General features: G+C 52.2%; 1 long non-coding RNA gene across 1 annotated transcript; it reads right to left on the reverse strand.

Moving 5' to 3' along the window:
• Positions 1–926: 926 nt before the first annotated feature.
• On the reverse strand, positions 927–8967 carry LOC141573655 (uncharacterized). The gene is made up of 2 exons (XR_012499631.1): positions 8618–8967; positions 927–1552 (listed from the first exon to the last, which is right to left on the reverse strand). It is a non-coding gene; the product is annotated as an uncharacterized LOC141573655 (long non-coding RNA).
• Positions 8968–18491: the final 9524 nt, after the last annotated feature.

Consider the following 18491-nt stretch of genomic DNA (forward strand, 5'->3'; position numbering starts at 1 on the left):
GGAGGGATGTGGGTACAAGCCAAGGAATGCCCAGCAGCCTGCGGAAGCTGGAAGAGGCCAGGAACGATTCTCCGCCGGAGCCTCCCGGGGGAGTCAGCCCTGACAACAACTTGATTTTAGCCCTACAAGACTCATTTCAGACTTCCGGCAACTAGACCTGTAAGAGAATAAATGCATGTTTCTTTAAACCACCAAGTGGGTGGTAATTTGTTACCGCAGTGCCGGGAAACTAGTACCCATATGAGTGAAGTTCTTGCCATCAGGATTGTCACCAGGGCCCTTTTTCATCACAAAAGGAAAAACAAATATTGAAAATGTTCAGAAATAACTGTGCCATAGTCCTGCACAACGAAATACTCAACAACCATAAAAATACTGAAATGTTTCATAATAAAGGATTAATGTATAACTGAGTATTTATCCTAAATATTTCCTTTGCCTTTTATAAATTATTCTCGTGGTAATTTAAGCGTCTTATAATTACTTCTGCCATTGTGAAAGTCACATATGCATTTGCAGGGTGGTGTGAAGGTTAAGGATGGTTTGATCTCTTTCTATGAATAAAGAAGGAAGCACTGGGGACAATTTAGCAGAGGTCAAACAGAGTCCAAGGATCCAGAGTTGGTACCTTTCTGGGCTCTGAAGACTGTCAAATTTCCTGGCAAATGGGTTTTCATCTATAAACATCACAGTCTGACATCATGGCCCTCCACCCATGGGCCCATCTGGCCTGCAGACCCTCCTCCCTAATAAATGAAGCTCCCTTACATGTAGCCCACCCCCCTTGGCCCCTCACCTCAAGGCTGTTTCCTCCAGGCCCCCACAAAGCATCTTCATCTCTGCCCCCCTACCCTTATGCTGATCTTTGTACTCGGATGATGTGTTAATTTCCCAAGGCTGCTGTAACAAATTACCACAAACAGGTGGCTTAAAACAACAGATGTTTATTCTCTCACAGTTCTGGAGGACAGAAGTCCAAAATCAAGGTGTTGGCAGGGTTGGTGCCTTCTGGAGGCCTTGAGGGAAAATCTGTTCCAGGCCTCTCTCTCAGTTTCTGGTGAGTCCCAGCAATCCTTGGCTTGTCGATGCATTCACTCCAATCTACGCCTCCATCTGCATGCTGCCCTCTCCTCCGTGTGTGTTTCCCCTTCTCTTGTAAGGACTTGCCATTGGATCCTCACCTAATTACATCTGCAAAGGCTCTCTTTCCAAATAAGGTCCCACTGTGAGGTTCTAGGTGGACACAAATTCTGGGGAAGGACACTCTACAATCCACTACAGATGGCCTGTGGCTCCTTTCTCTCTCCACTTCAGCCCACGTTTTCTTCAAGTCTCAGCAACCTCACAAGGTCTCCTTTGTCTCTTCCAGGTCCCGTAAGTCAACTCCTTTTGGAAGCATCCAGAGGCAGATGGAGTAGCCCTAAATGAACGAGCTTCCCAATGAGTGGAGTCGCCAAGGTTAGAGTTTGGCGGCCTTAGAAGAGATCAAATTCTCCACCGTTGAAGTGTTTAAGCAGGAAACACCTCTCTGGAAACACAGGAGATCCTGGGTCTGGATGGGAGAGGGGACTGGGTAGTCAAAAGAGCTGGGTTTTATAAGAGCAAGGCTTGTACCCAACCTACTTAACACAGTGCTGGACACAGAAAAAGCACTAAATAGATGCTTATTGTCCCATCATGGATACCCCTTTAAATCTCAACATTCCTCTTTTCAGTGAAGGCATGGAACACTACAGAGCAAAGTAAACTAAGAATTAGATGATTTGTGTCTTCAGCACCTGTTGGTGGGCACCTCCTTGGGTAACTGCATACCATCTGGCACTCCTATGTGCCTCACTCTTCTTTGATAGCAAGAAGGTGACAAATCAGGACAGATCACACGGCAGGAGACACTGATATCAGCACCCCAATGATTATGTGGACTGAGAAACGGGCTCTCGCCACCACTAGAGGTTCTATATGGGCAGTTGGAGGGTCCCTTGGGAAAACCTAAGCACTAAGGCTCCAGGATCTCTTTTTGCTCCTGCCCTGCCCACTATGAAGGGGAGAGAAGGCAGAGGAGCGTCCTCTGCAGCAGGCTGTCTGTTCACGCTGGAGCCGAGACAAAGCACACCCACCAGGCGGTGACTTATCAGCTGTGGGAGGCCTGAGAAGCTCTTAAGCCACAGGTGGGTGCCTGCAAAGCCACCTTCCCGGGGGAGCGCAGGCCTCAGGCCCTGCTTTGCAGCTAATCACCGCAGGCAGCCCAGTGTCTCCACGCCAATCTGGGTGGCCCTTCCCACTCCCAAGAGCCTCGTCACGTGCTTGGTGATCTCAGCTGGCCTCACACAAACCCTGTCAAGTAAGCAGGACAGGTGTTGTTATGATTTCCACTTCACAGACGGGGAAACTCTGCTGGAGAAGTTCGACGACTTGCTCAGGGCCACCCAGGGAGGACCCACCCGTCCCAGTGGCTAGCCCAGGGTGCCTCCCATAGCCCGGGCAGGCAGATGGTGTCCCCGCCCTCTCTGTACTGCCCATCGGTACTTCAGGGCTTTACAGAGGAAGCAACAAATATTGGGGATGGCTCTTGCCTCTGCACATTGGACTTCCTTTTTGGAGACCGGGAAGCCAGACTCACTAAAATTCCCACCTCTCCCCATTCCATGAACCTCGGGCCTCCTGTTTGATGGCTGGAGGTGGGAGGGCATGGACGAGGTGGGATCAGGCATGGCTTGGGCCCAGGCTGGGCCTCCCCCAAGAATAGTGAAGCAAGCTTTTGGGGATCCAGGAGAAGAAGCCCCCTGTGGACCTTTCCAGGCATGGAGAAAGGAAGAGGCCTCGCTCAACTCACGAGCTATGGCTTTCCCAGCCCACCCCGTAAAGGTCCCTGGAGCTGGGCCCTCTGTCTCCCTGAGCTGTCTCAAGCAGCCTCAGGGAGGGGCTGGCTGCCCTCAGAGCAGAAAGGAGCAAGAACACTACCCTCTTCTGGGGCCCCAGGTCAGCAGGGCCGGAGTTACCGGTTCCGGGTGAGGTGCCTCCATGGGAGGTGGCCTTGTTCCTCTGTGGTGGGGCCCCTGGACCACGTAGCCCACACCGCCTGAAGGCATGCACTGCAAATCTGATTGAGCCCCAGGAACCAGAACTGTGGAGGTGGTCCCTGCAGGGCAGGGAACGGAACGTAAGGCAGGCGGGGCCAGCCCGTCCACAGCCCACTCCTGGAATGCCCGGATTCGGGCTGGTCTGTCAGCTGTGGTTTCCCCTCCCCAGGCCTCAGCCTTTGCGGAATCTGCATGCCCAAGGGGCGCACCGTGGGAGATGCTGTACAACTGAGAGCTCCCTGGCCTCTCCTGCACTTGGGGTCAGGCCGGAAAGGGGCTGCAAGGAGGCGAGGAGGTGGTGTGGGAGCTGTGAGAAGTCAGGCTGCCCCCGGCGATCCAGGCCAGCGTCCGGTTCCCATGACACTCTTACTGGCAGCGTTAATAACTAACCGCGTCCCAGACAGGTGCTGGCGGCCTGGCCTTAGGAGTTCTTGTTCAGGGTTGAAAGTGAGTCACTTCCCTTTTATCGTTTGCTAGCAGACTGAGTCACTGGAGCCTCACACAAGCTCTCACACCTTAGCGAAGGAACATTCAGGCCCATACCTTCGACTACCTGTTTTCCAGGTCAGCTGGGCCCTGCGGAGCTGATCCTCATGGTTTAGGCTAAACAGAATCCCAGTGACCCAGCCTCCACCCCTCCCACTCCTCACCCCACTCCCTCAGCCGGGACAGTGAGTCCTGACCCAAGAGGAGTCTGGACGGAGCGCCTGACAGGTGTCCACCCAGGCCTGAGGCTGGGTTAGGTCTGTGTCACCTCTGAACTTTAATAGTGCTCTCCTACCTTCCCCACCCTCTGTTTGGAAAACAGACTCAAAGTGGAAAGTTCCAGAACTAATGAACCAAAGGACAAAACCGTAAGTCAGCTTCCCTCTTGGGAATAACAGAGGCTGTGGGTGGTAAACTGAGTCCCGTAACTGTTAACATGTTTCCTTATTGCCTGTGTCACGTGGGAGCAGGACTGGCCACCCCGGCCAAGACTCTGGCACCAGCTGAGCTCCTCTGGTGGCTCTGGAGGAAATCTCTCAGGACATATCGCCCGGATAGCTCTCCAATAAATCTCACCTGGGGAACCTGCTCGCCCATCTCCTTGGACAATCCTTCCTCCCCATTCGTGTATGGTATCTACTACAAAATAATTCTTTTTTCATTAAAAAGAGAAAGTTAGGGAGAGAAAAAGAAAATATGAAAATAAAAAAACAAGAGTTAAAAAAAAATTCACTGAAATAGTTTGGGGATTTACTTTTTTCTTTTTTTTTTTTTTCATCCTCAGAAAGTCCCTCTCGCTACCTGGTTTCTAAAACAGACAGTAAACAGATGACATCAAATTAGACAGCACTGGGTGTCTCCCAGCCAGGGGCTGCCGGCAGGTGTGAGACTGACAGGTTGAGAAAAGATGACACTATTTCTATCCTTAGAAGATGAAAACCGAGGAGGAGAAATGACAGCAGAGGCTGAGCACTGGGTGTGGCAGGAAATCTGACACCGTGCCAGCCGCTGGCCTTTTGGGTGAACCTGCTCGTCTACATGGGGAGAGGACAACGTGGAGCTCCCCTCTGGCAAGCTTTGTTTATTCCCCCATCTCTCAGGGATCCCAGTGTAATTTTATTTCCGCATCTCTCAGGGATCCCAGTATATCTCACGCCTGGGGCCCGGAGAGCACAGACGGCGGCTGCCTTAGCTCCCCGGAGCACCCCGGACTTTCCCAACTGCATTTTGAAATCCACTTGCTGTGGCTTTGGCCGGACCCCGGCAGGGTGTGAGGTGCTTTCCCCGCTGCACACGTCCTTCACATAGCGTCTGCGTCGATAGCACCAAGGGTACAGATGCCAGGAGAGGGAGACCCCACCCCCGGCGGCTGGCTCAAGGGACCGAGTGAGTCACCAGGCCTGACCAGTGACCATGATGTCCCAGGGTGAAGTGGGAGGCCTGGGGACAGAGCCCGCTGTGGGGACATGAGCCATGGTGACTCACATTTGGACCCCGAGGGGGAAGTTCTGTCGGCGAGTCCTCTGGATGGCTCTGGTCCCCTGGGTGAGGTCATCCCCATGACTGCTCAGAACTGAGACTTGCTTCTCTCTCTCCCAGAGCCCCAGCTTTTCACTCTCAATTATGGTTACCGCAAAAATCATCATTTTGGCCGCAGCCCTTCTCCCCTACCCACCACACACACACACACACACACACACACACACACACACGATGGATGGACCTGAGGAAAGAGCCTGTCCTTCCCAGGTGTCAGATTTTTCATCTGTAAAAACAGTTCTTCCTCCCAATGATCTCACACAGAAGCCTCCGGGGCTCCAAGGCAGTGAACGTGACCGTTCCTTGACAAGTCTGCCAAGTCAATGCAAGTCGGTAATATCTGAATATTACTGTTTACGACTATTGTTCCACCGACCCAGCCATCGGGCCAGCATCTTGCTCCATCTCCCTGGGCCACTTGGCCTGGAAGTAAAAGAGCGCCAGGCGATGGGAGGGAAAGTGTTCCCAGGAGAGCCGGTACCCAGGAGCTTGGTGGAGCCATGCAGAAATGCACTCAAGCTCGGGGGAATATGCAAGAAAAGACTCCCCTCTGCCCGTTGCCTTCTCCTTTCTCCAAGCGTGTCCGACAGAGCACATAAACATTTTGAAGGTGTCATGGGTAGATGGGGATCCAGGTGCATGGCCCTCAGCTAGCCCTTCCCTGCCATATGCATGACTCAAAGAGGAGTCCCCCAAAGATGGGCGCCAGGCATTCCATGATGGACTGAGCTTTCAGTGCACCGCCATCACAAGGCATTTGCTAATAGCCAAGACCACGTCTTCACGGAAGCATTCTAAGAAAGACCCTGTTTCAGAGGTGAGCTCTGGACCACCCCTAGCCCGCCCACCTTGATGGTCCCTCTGACCACAGGACAGGAAAGACAAAGAGAAACGATGGCATTCCTGCAATCGTAACCATGGGCTCCTGCAATTGTCAAGGCCCACGTTCTTGGAGGGAGGGCGAAGGGGGATGACCGTGAGCAGCACCGGCTACTCCACGGTGTGAAGACCCCACTGTCAGGTGTCCTTTGAGAGCAGCCTGCACCCCTCATTGTCCTGACACAACTGGATCGGGACAACAGGGGACCCTGGTCTCCCTCCTCCTATAATTTCTCCCCTCTTCCCTTTATTTTGACTCTGACTCTGCTACTCTTTGTTGCCGAGCCTGCAGCCTGCCCGTGTGACCCGTGGCGACTCCACAGGCAGGGATGAGGGGAGACTGACCCTCTGTTAAGCCCAATCCCAGGGCAAGAGGTGCTGCACAGAGAGGCCGTCACAGCTGCTGGGAATCAGCACCTGGGAGGTGACCTCGTGGATGCTGAGCTCATCAGCACCATGAGCATCATTCTGTTGTCAGATGGATGTGAGGGGACAGGAGAGAACGGGCGCCTTCAGCGCCCCTTGGGTTGCCGCCCTCCTCCCTCAGCTGCCCTGCTCCTCTAGGCTTCCACACCAGCCCCGAGTCAGCGGGCTCCCAGCACACTTCACCAAAACCCTGCCTTGGCTCCCAGCGCCCTTGGAGGGAAAGCCTGACGCTCTCCGAGCCCTCCCAGCTCTGGGCCTCATCCCGCGGCACCCAGCTCCCTCACTGTGCTCCAACCTGTCCTCCAAGACCCCAGGGTAACCCTGCCTTGGCCTAGATGGTGCTGCTCCCTGCAGAGATCTCTTCCTCGCTCACCTCCTCAAAGGCTGTGCTTGGATGTCACCTTCTCAACGAGGTACCCGCCCTATTCTACGCTGTGACACGCCCTCCCCTCCCGGCCCCACACACTTGAACGGCCTTTCCTGATCCCATTTCTACTTCTCCCCCCACTCCCTGCACAGTGCTATCACCTTCTTATGTACTAGATAATTTAGTTACCATTTCTGCTGCTTACCATCCACCCTCGCCCCACTGGAAGGCATCTCCGTGAGAGCAGGATGGCGTTCCCTGCCTAGGACCGTCCTGCCACATAGTCGGCACCCAATGACGATCTCTTACATGAATGAATGAATGAGAGGATGAATGAGGGCGTCACTGCCACCCCGATGAGGGTAAGGGGCCTGATGGAATGAACCGGCATTCAGTCAGGGGGTCACCCAAGGAGGGAAGGGACAGGGCTGGCTAAGGCAGACAGTGCTGTTCTCAGAAAGACAGTGCCCAGGATTCACCTGGAAATCCCCTCGGAGTCACTGATTAACCTTCCCTCCCCACCAGCCCACGCACACAGCCTGCCAGTCACCCAAACCCAGACAGCAGCTCAAGAATAATGCAGGCAACTGATTCTCCTTTCTGGGCCCATCTTCTTCCCCCCAGGTCATCCACACCATCACCCCAGTGCCTGTCTACGCAGGTCCTCGAATGAGCAACGTCAAAGGGAGCGGGTAAACAAAACACCCAAATAACGGAGAACGAGCGCTGCCCCCACTCCCACCTGCTCCCAAGGCACCTGCTGGGGAGCAAAACAAGGCTGCACGTAAGGTTCCGAAAGAAATATCCCAGTCTAGGTTGGGGGTAGATTCCAAAGCAAGCGAGCTTGACTGAAAGGCTTCAAATTCGAGTGTGAGTGGCAGGCGATGAGGCTGCGTGCTCAGTGAGGTCTGGTTTCTGAGATGGCCCGCAGAGAGCCATGGAAGGCTTTATGACATGATAAATACTGAGTCTGGGAAAGAAACTCAGGAAAAACACACATAGAGTTACTCTGGGAAAGAAAGACTGGAATTCCAAAGGTTGGAGCCCCTCGGGGGTATCCCAGCTTGGGCTACCAAAGTCCAGAGCGGAGGGGTGGCTGGGAAAAGAGAAGAGAAGGATCGAATTGGAAAATCTCTGTAGCGTCATTGTCGGGACTCAGGATTCCAGTGGAGGGAGGGGCTAGTGTCACTCACTTCTTCCTTCTGATGCATCCACATGCATAATGATAAATGAGCAGGAGAACTAACAGATGGGGCACCTATCGTGATCCAGACTTTGATTTGTATTCTTTCATTTAACCCACATCCTCCTCTGAGGACAGGGCATTAGCATCCCCACCTAACAGATGAAGAAACTGAGGCTTGGTAATTTACCCAAGATCATGTCCAGAGCTAACAGGAGAACAACAGTGGCACTGACATCTATTCTATGCTCAGTATGTCCCAGGCAGGATGCTACCTGCGTGTTCTCTCATTTCAGGTCACAGCTTGGCAGGGACAGTCTTTACTATCCCCATTTTACAGATGTGGAAACTGAGGTTTAGAGAACTGAAGGTCACCAGCCTGGGGCCACAAAGTGAGGAAACAGTGAAGGTAGGATTTGAACCCAGGACCTCTGGGTCCGTGCTGTCTACCCTGAGGCTGGACCATTGGTGGCAAATTGGCACCATCATCTTCCAGTTCCAAAGCCCTGCTTTACTGGGGCCGGACTGCAGGGGCAGCACAGCAGGAAGCCCTGAGATCGCCCTTAGCCCTGCGCTCAGTCTCTGCGCTCCGGAAGGGCAGCAGGTGCGACCCATCTACCCTTTGTCTCCTGGACCTGCAGGCTTTGAGTCACCTACCTGATGGCTCTCCTTGCGACATGCAAGACCTCTGTGCCCTGCCTCAGACCCACGTGCATAAAGAGCAGGTAGCAGGTGCGCTGATGCCCAGTGTGCCAGACAACCGGGACAAGTCACTGTCACTCCAGGTCGGAAAGAAATCACAGCGCTGGGTGCCGGCTCTGGCTTTAGATCCTGGCTCCCTCGCTAATGAACTGTGCCGCCCTGGGCGAATGGCTGCACCCCGGTTTCCTCCTCTGAAGGCTGGGAATTACACGACTGATCGGCTTGGACTGTGAGAGGTGGTAATGAGTTCACCTAACTAAAAGCTGCTGAGAGCATGGCCCGGCCTGAATCGATCGTGATGACTGTTAGTATTTATCACCCTGCGTCTCTGCACCTTCTCTAATGGCCAACTGCGAGGCTTCTGTCTGCCAATCACCACTCGGGGCTGGCGTGCAGGTGCGTGGGGATAGCAGGGCAAACAGGTGCGCCACAGAAGAAGTAGAACCCCCAGCGCCAGAACCAGCAGGGGCGTGGCTGTGCTCTGATTACCGCATACGGCTCACCTTTTGTCCTGTCCTTCTTTCTTGGCTCGAAGTACCTCCCCAGGGCAGCCACAAAACTCTGATTTCACCTGGAAAAAGAAGGGAAGAGTTACATCAGGAAACAGGATAACAAAACTCATCTTCAAGCTTAAAATGTAGAGGGAGTGGTCTTGGGATGTCCGACTGCCTCCCAAGGACACGCAGAGTTTAATAGTTGCTTATTTTTCAATATAGAATAAAACTACATTAATTCAGAATAAATGGGGAAATCCATTTCCTGTCAGTCGGGTACATGCTCAACTGAAGAATATTTTTCAAACAAACATAGGTTATCACCATAATAAACTAGACCTTGAATAAACTGGCAGGAATGGGTATTACACTGGATAGTAATTTTTTTTTTTTTTTACGAGTTAGAACCAAATTTAAATTCGCAATGGACCTTTACTATGAAATTAATCTATTGCCACACTTACAGAGCCTTTTACTCAAAGATTCCTACAACATTACTTCTGAACGCTTACATGTTCTGACCTTACGGTACGTTTGAATTCATTAAATGGGACAACACAGGAGGAACACCTAGCTCTGTGCCCAGCCTGTCCCGTGCACCCAATAAATGTTAGCTATGCTTTTATTAAATTTTACTCCTTTGAGGGTTTCTAGAGAGCAAGGCTACTCCGTACCATCCATATAATTTCCGAGCGAGCCTGCACAGTCATCAGCATAGTTGCTGTTGCTGCTAAAATAGTCGTTTAATCTTTAAATCCGACCTCTGTTCAACCTAATTCAGACACCAGGAAGAGTAGTATTTCAAAAGGTGTTGAAAGATAATAGCTCCATTCTAAGCTTCTCCATCATTAGACCCAAAGAAATCACTCTAGACCCTTAGGCTGGCAGATAAAAACAGAGAGAAGAGAAGAAAAAAGGGGGAAAACAAGACCATCAGATTTGAAACAGAAAACCTGTAACCTTCACTCACAAGAGAAAGGATTGTTTGGGTGGCGTTTTGTTCTTTCACTGGATGTACACACAGCATCTTGGGGCTTGGATCACTCCCTTGGTTTCTAGGGTTTCCGAGGACGGGGCCGGGTTGGCCGTCTGCAGCCAACGCCATCAACCCAAGCCCGCCACCGGATCAGGGTCCCCGTGCGCTCCAGCGCCACCTCCCCCATCCCTGGGGACACATGTTTGCTGGGCCAGATGCCTCTCCCACACCCATGAACTCATCTCAGGACCAACCTCAAATGCAATGTAGGGCTCTTGACCATGGAGCAAAGAACTTGATAGTGCCAATGGACCATGCAACTCTTGGGACCTAACTAGACAACTTGCAGATGCTAGAAAACTCATCCAAAAAAAAAAAAAAGGCATGAAGAACAGCAAGATACTCTGCAACTCCAACTCCAGCATCCAGGATGGATGCCTGTTCCTGTTACTACCTCATGCAAAGCCACCACCAGAGGATTTAAAGAAGGCCCCTCCGGTGTCTCACTGCCCCCGCGCCCAGCCCATGATCAGCTTGTTAGGTGGAAGGCATCCGATAAACTACTCATTCACGCTAAAGCCTCGGTGGATGGAACTGATTCCAACCACTCTTCCAGGGGAGACATGAAAGTTAACACAAGTAAATCTAAACTCACCCTGCCCCCATGGCACCTTCATCCTGCCAATTTAGTAGCAGACTTACGGGAGGGAGGTAGTGGACCACTGGGGGGGGTGGTCTTCCCTAAACCCCATGGTGGGGGATGAGATGAGGATGAGATGAGATGAGGAGGGTTCTTATAGCTGCGGTTCCCAGACTTGGCTACTCACTGAAGCCACCATTCCCCCTCCTCCAGGCAGCTGGAAAAATCACACTGAATCCTGGGTCCCACCCCTAGTGATTCTGATTGGTTCTGACTGAGGTCTGGGCACTGGGTTAAAAAAAAAAATTTTTTTTTCGTTCCCAGGGAAAGTCTAACAGGCAGCCACGTTTGAAGACCATCTGGAGATCTTGTTTAAAATTCAGATTCAGTAGGTCTGAGGTGGCAGGCTGAGATTCTGCATTTCTAACAAGTTCCGGGGTGAACCCAATGCTGGGGGTCCACACAACACATTCTGAGAAGCCAGCGCTCAGAAGGGACCCCCTCGAATACTTCCTTGGGCCCCCTCCCCACAAACCTCAGGGGAGCTGACCCCACCCCGTTTTTCCACTAGCACTTCTCCATCCTGGGCTGGAAACCAGCTCTTCTCCAGTTGGCTTCTGGACCTGCCCAGCTGACTTCTGAGGTGCTGGATGGGTGAGAGAGGCATTGCTCATATCCCAGGAGACAGATGCCCCCTGCTCTCTCTTCTATAATCCAGTTCTAGGCAATCCAACCTCTAACCCAGAATACATTTCTAGGAACCACCGTTTTAAACAGAGTGCTTTGTTTCTGCTCTGGTCCCTAACACGAGCAGGGGGCCCTTTCCCCTTTGCTTTTCTCGTCAGCAGGCAAGCCGCAGGGCATCTCGGGAGCCTGGGTGGACCTGGATGCTTCCTCTCTCTGCCCACTGCACACGGGCTTCAACGTCTGCCAGGCGGAGCCCTGCCGAGGCTGCACACACCGCCCCGCTGCCTTTGCATCCTCGGTGCGGACAACATCGGGACAGGGAGCAGATGGCACTCCCTCGGAAGCAGGCCAACAGCAGCATGCCACGCCCCACATCAGACCTCTGAGGGAGGCCAGAGACTGCCACTGGCTACCCACAGCCTGTCCCCCAAGGTCCCTCCCTCCCTCCCGCACCCCCCACCCTGACACATTCTTTCCTGACATCTCAGGGATGCCTTGAGCCAAACACCCCCTAGTGGATCGTGGTCCTACCACCTCCAACCAAGATGGAAGGGGCTGGTCCTCCTGGATGCCTTGCATTGAGGAACTAAAGGCCCAGCTGGTGAGGCCACAGAAGACATTTGCCTGGCACACGTCCAGTCCCAGAAAGGGACACCACCTATACTGTGAGCCATGCTGACAACACAGGGTCACGTGTGGCAGGAGAAGCCCAGGGCTGGAAAACAAATGGGCTAAAACACGGGATTTCAACGCTACGTAAGCAAGAGCCCCCTCTTTGGTCAAAGTAAAGATTGCAGTTTGAGGGGATCCTTGGACCTTCTGAATGGGTCCAAGATTAGAGGGGAGCGACTTCTACAAAACAAGCCACGTAGCTGTCAGAACACCAAACCACCAGGTCCCGTTTCTAGGAACCTACCTGAGACCAGCACACCCACTGGGCACAGGAAGCAGCGTCTGGGACTCGTGAGACGTTCAGGGGCCCCCGAACATGTTGCAATTTCTTTTAAAATCAGAAGGAATAATACTATTAATGCCGACACAACAATGAACCCAGCAGGGATAGATTCGTCCTTACACCACTGTGGTCGTGAAGTATCATCACCCATCTACTGACTGATTTTTATAGGGGAAGGGGCTCCTCAAAGAGAAAAGCGCCTCAGGTCACAAGAATCTCAATTCAGCCCTGAATTTGCCTACTTCCGTCCAATCTCCCAACTTGCCAGTCTTTACTGAGACCCTTTGTTGAGTGGCCCTGCCGACCCCCACCACCCCTGCTCTTTCTGGGAGACCCCACCCCCACCCCAGCCGGAAGACCCTTGCCCAACTGCTGCCCGTTGGTTTGCCCCTCTAGCTCGACAGCAAGCTTGTCTGCTCCACCCCAGGCAGGCTGGGCCTCACTCTGACCAGACAGATCACCCCCGCTGGTGTGGAAACAGCGCAACCTGGCAGGACAGAGCCGCACCTCTGAAGTCCAGACGCACACACTCAGCCCCCTTCAGGGTGAACACCCAGTGTGCATCACACCCAGGCCTATAAAAGATCAAAATTCGGGGGTTCGATCAGCAGGAGAAATTAACTTGGATCTTTATTGGGATTTGTCCCCAGGTCAGGATTAGGGTTTCTTTCTTTCTTTCTTTCTTTTTAATTGTCTTGCTAAAGGAGGGTGGAACGGCCTTTCTCTGCCTCCTGCCCCAAGTAAGCCTGTTAGCCTCCGTCATTACGTTATTTCTACCTGAGGATGTAAAATAGGACTGCGCTGGTCTCCATTTCACAGGCTGCTTATTGGTACTAAATTAAACCAGGTGTTCAACTGCATAGCATATTTCCTGGCCCGTAGTAAGTAATTAATAAATGCTAGCTATGACTGTTATTGTAAAAAAAAAAATACAGAATTGCATAGGTTATAAAAACAAACCAGGAAGAAGAAAGCAAAGGTTAACAGCTGTCATCTCTGGGTCATAAGCGAGGGGTGATTTGTGTTCTCATTTTTGCATGTCTAGAGTGAACAGGCATTGTTTGGTAAAGAAGAACAAAATGCCGTGGGATTTGAAAAAAATAATAAAAAGGCAAGGGGTAGCTGTCATCTTGAACTGGAAATAAAACTATAGGTGCAGTTTTAAAAAAAAAAACAGTCAAAACAGAAGCTGCAGGTTGCTTGTGAAATCAGAAACGGCTTGGAAATCAGGGATGGGGGGCTGCCACCTTGGCCCAAAGTTGGGGTTCCAGGTGCAATCCAGCAAAGGTACCCTTGGGACCTCCTGCCCGAGCAGAGTGAGAGCAGGAGTGGGACCCGCTCGGGCCGCAAGGGCCAAGGGGTGATCTCAGAGGCAGCCTGAGATCTCACTGACAGGAGAGCCGCACTTTCTACTGAAAGATACGGTCCGTATTGGCTTGAACTGTGTACTTGACCAAGAATCCTCGTCCAGCCGACAGGCTGCAGCCACAGGGTTGAGCTGACCTGCTCCGCTGCATTTTCCAAATACCTGCGCTGTTACAGACAGAAGGCTCTCAGATGACATTCACATTTCGGTTCAAGACCTACCACTTCCCGGAGCCTGTTACACAACCTAGGGCTGCAAACTGAGGCCAGGCTCCACTCCACGGCTGCAGAGGCCATGCTGGAAACGAGGGGCCTGCCGCCCCGCTTGAGCTTGGACAAGGCGGAGAGGATTTAAGCCCGAGAACTGGGATCCTCGTGGACTTTGTTCAGGTGCCCAGGTCTCAGAAGCTTCCCCTCCCCTCCTCTTCCATGGTTCCTCTTCTTCTTCCTGGTCCAGCACAGAGGAGGCTCCGAGGCTCAGTCCTCAGCCAGCTGAACTCCCTCCCATCCTTTAAGATTCCCCGAAACCCTGCCCCTGCCCCTTTTCCTAAGCCCTGCCCTACAGGGCAGGCTGATCATTGGTTACCAAATCATCTCAAATTCTCTGCATCCAAAGGGTACCTCTCCTGCCCAGCTGACAGTAAACAGGCTCCCCTTGGAACTTCCCCATTTCAGTGAATTTCCTTCTCTTGGTCACCCAGATGGGCAGCCCTCCCCTAATACACAGTTAATCACTCTACCTTCAGTCGCTTCTTCTGCTAACGCTGCTCATGGTCTGTCTTTTGTTAGGTCCCCATGGCCATGATACTATCTCAGGCCCACACTAACCTCAGACCCCTAATGTTCCTATAAGACAAATGCCATTTATTGCTTACTGCATTCCAGCCCTTTACCTGTGTTCCCTAATTAATTCACTCGTCTAGTATCATTTCTCACCTTGTTCACTATCCTTCCACACACTGGCTCTATTTCTGGGCCCGAAAGCTCCAAGCACTTTGGTGCCTCGGGACCTTTGCACTTGCTATTTGAAAAGGCAAAAACATTTCCCTTAACTTTCAGTCTCTGCTCAGACCACACATTCTCAGAGAGGCCCTCCACCATGGCCCTGTTACACAGGCCACCCGAGCAGTGCAAATCACTGTGATCTGAAATGACTGTATTTATTTATTTCATTTTCATTTGTCTCTGCCGACTAGACCCCTGAGTGGAGAGAGTGTGTGTCCGTTTTGTTCTCCAGGGCATATGAGCAGCAACACTGTATGATACAGCCCTCCTTTGGTTGAATGAGTTGAACGAATATTAGTATTCCTATGTGAAAGAGAAGGTAATTGATGTACAAATCTAAAGCTTGCCCAGGTCACGTGGCTGTAAGGAGTTAAGGCAACATTTCGCACCAAGCTCCTTTGACTCCAGGGGTAAAACTGATAGCAACCTTGTTACTCTGCCTTCCACTGTTGCAATAACCCCCTACCTGGGCTCCTTGACCTCAGACTTGCCTATTCCAGTCCACCCTCTACAGTTCTCCCAGCTTATCATCCTAAAATATCAGTTACTGGGCCAGACTCTGCTCTATAGTTGTCAATAGCTCCCTACTGCCCTCCAGGCAAGGACCGAACACTTCTGCTTGGAATCGGGAGGCCATCTGCACTCTGGTTCCTCCTCTTCTCTATCCGGCCTTGCTGAAGATTTCTTTGCAGGCATCTTATCTCATCTTAAACTCCTCTGGGTGGGCAACATGCCTCGCAGGGGCCTAGGTCGGTGCACAAATCAGTAAATCAGTATTAAGAGCAGCCACGCCTCCCCGTGCCACGCTCTCTGGCCCGTGGCCCTCCACAAATACAGGTGGCTGGTCTCAACAATGGCAAAGCTCTCTCAGGATTGCTAGCCCAGGGAAGCCGAACTTGCTCCTCTGGGTGGCTCTCCGACCTCTCAAAGTCTTTCCCAATTCACCTCCATCTGGAGCTGCTAACACTGGCCCCACGTTGAGCCTCCATCCCGGGTCTTCCTCGAGCAGAGTCTCCAATAAGGGCCTGAAGACAGAGCCCAACCCACTGTACTTAAAAAAAAAAAAAAAAAACAACAACAGTGTTACAAGCCCTTCAGGTTCTCTCTTTTAAAATCACACCTTTGCCTCTAGGGACACCTTCTGAACAGGGCATCGTACTGTCAGCGACAGGACGCCGCATCCCCGGGGAAGGGATGGGCAGGGATCAGGCTGTGGCTGTGTCTGCTCGCAGCTCCCAGCCTGCTGAAGATGTGCGAGGCCCAGGTCCCCCACCCTCCCTGCCGAACCTCGGCCCCTGTGTGTCGGTTTCACCATGTTCAAATGGAAAATAAAATGCTCAACTGAAAAACGCTTTTCCGATGATACTGGAAGGAAAAATGAGATCACAGAAAATCAGGGAGGTAAGTTTAAACGGTGTGACCCCAAGGAACTTTTTTTTTTTTTCCAAAGAATCCCCTGAGACGATTGCTCACCAGATTGCCGGGGTGGGGGGGACCTCTGGGGAGACCACCTGGGCAGCAGCAGAATATTTACACTGATACAAAAAGCCCGGATGAAGCTCTGTAAGCCCCCACCCTCACTACAAACAGGCCCAAATGGGCCCCAAGGTCCCTTGGGTTTGCAAAAATGGCCATACAGCCCCCTTGCCAGCCAGGTCAACATTCTGCCTCTGCCGGAGATCCCAATGTTTCCTCCACCCGCCCCAAGCCCAGCTCACTGAGCTATGAATAGTTATTAATGTTAACTTGGGGCATTAATTAAAAAACGTTCAGCCAGGCGAATTCTCATACTTTTAAAAAGTCATTTGGGTAATCGCCTTTCCATGCCGCAAACTTTCCAAACGACCGGCAGGTTGACATTTCACGAACTTGTTTGTTTTAATCAAGAAAAGGGGGAAAGAACCGGTGTGGGTCCCCGGTTCACTTTTCAGGGGCCTTGATTTATTGATGGGCAAAGCCCCACTTAATAGCTGCCCCGTGAGGCTGGGGGACAAAGGGGCTCCCACCTCCTGGGGTTGGTGTCTGGGCTGGTGAGGAGGGACGTCATCTGTCTTCTCCCCTCTTCCAGAGCCCGGCAGCCAGCTTCCCCTGTCACTAGTCCAGCAAAATTAGGAGTTAGGGGGCAGTGGGGACTAAACTCTTAATGGTTCTCAAATTTTTTCTTAAAGCAGCAGGACTTGGAATCAGGGCGGATCGTCTAGGTTTAAATCCCAACTCTGCCATGTGTAAGCCTTGGATTTTTCTGTGCCTCAGTTTCCTCGTCTGCCAACACTCGGTATAATAATAGTACCTCCCTCTAAGGTTATTTGGAGGGTGAAATAAATTAACATTCGTAAAGCACTTAGGACAGTGTTGGAAACATAAGAAATGCTCTATTACCCACCATTTGTTTACAAGCCTCCCCTCCTCCCTAACTCACCGGAATGCAGGACCCTAACAGTTAAGCACAGAGGTGGACCTCCTCTGCCCGGTGGGAGTGCGGAGGCCGGGCCTCCCCTGTGCCCTACTTCTCACGGAGCCACCGAGGTCCTTGCAAGGCCCAGCTGGGTCCCAGGGACACAGTGTGACAGCTCATTCTGAGGACTGAAGACACCAGACCTTCCGCTTGACACACAGAAGCCTGCCCCCGTGAGGGAACGAGCCCTCCAGGTCCCCGGCACATCCGGGGCCGGCAGGTGACAGATGGGCAGGCAGCGGGGAGGCGTGAGGACCACACCGCGACCAGCCAGCCTGATGGACACTGGCCACCGACAGTGGCCGCCACACATCCCTGCGAGGAAGGAGGGGTTTTCTTAAGGAAAACCCACCACGAAGCCTCCCTGCCACCCTAGAACAACAAAATAGAACACACAGACAGTCACAGGCCTTAACTAAAATCCCTGCCCACTCCAAGGGCAGCCTGGGGTTGCTGGAGCACCTACTATGTGCACGTGGTTTCAGAGCAGGCGCCAGAATTGCCAAGCAGAGAAGGCAGGTCCCAGGATCCCCAGAGTAGAAAACCTAGTGGAAAAGATGACACTGAAAGCAACTGACGCTCATCTTTTGTAATACGTATTACGATGCATTAAATATGGGTAAAGAACATACATTATGTGCATGGGACAGACTATATGTTACATGTTACGTGTCTGTATGTACATATGTGTATGTGATATGCCCAGTGTGTGCAGTGAGAAGCTGGGGGGGAACACGGCTCCCACCTCCCTGGTGGCAGGTAAGGGCATCCGGGCAGGTGAGAGGGAACGACCTCGGGGTCATTTGCCAGAGGGTTAAGTTGACTTCGTGGAAAGGAAAATGTTGGGCCTTTCCAGGTATGACTTACAGCTCTGACAGTTTTTAGCTGTATGATCTTAGGCACCTGGGGTCTTTAACACTTTTTTGAGCATCAGTAAAAAAAAAGCATAGTCCACAGTCACCCACAGGCTGGCAATCACTAGGTGATCAGTTCATTGTGAAGGAGAGAAACTGAGAAAGCCTGGCAGAGGCCGTGGTCGAATGAGGTGCTCGGGAGGTGTTTGGCTGAGCTCAAAGCCAGACGAGCAAGCAGGAGCCCTCGTGGGAGTCGAGTGGCACTTACGTTGCTTCATCATCTCCATCCGCAGAATTGGGACCATCGTTCCTCCTACTTCCTGTCTCGCTGGGCTGACTGGGGACACAGGGGAACCAAACTGGGGGCCGGGGGAGGCGGGGTGGAGATGGGCGACTTT

The sequence above is a fragment of the Camelus bactrianus genome, chromosome 16, assembly GCF_048773025.1.
Source record: "Camelus bactrianus isolate YW-2024 breed Bactrian camel chromosome 16, ASM4877302v1, whole genome shotgun sequence".
Taxonomy (NCBI): Eukaryota; Metazoa; Chordata; class Mammalia; order Artiodactyla; family Camelidae; genus Camelus; species Camelus bactrianus.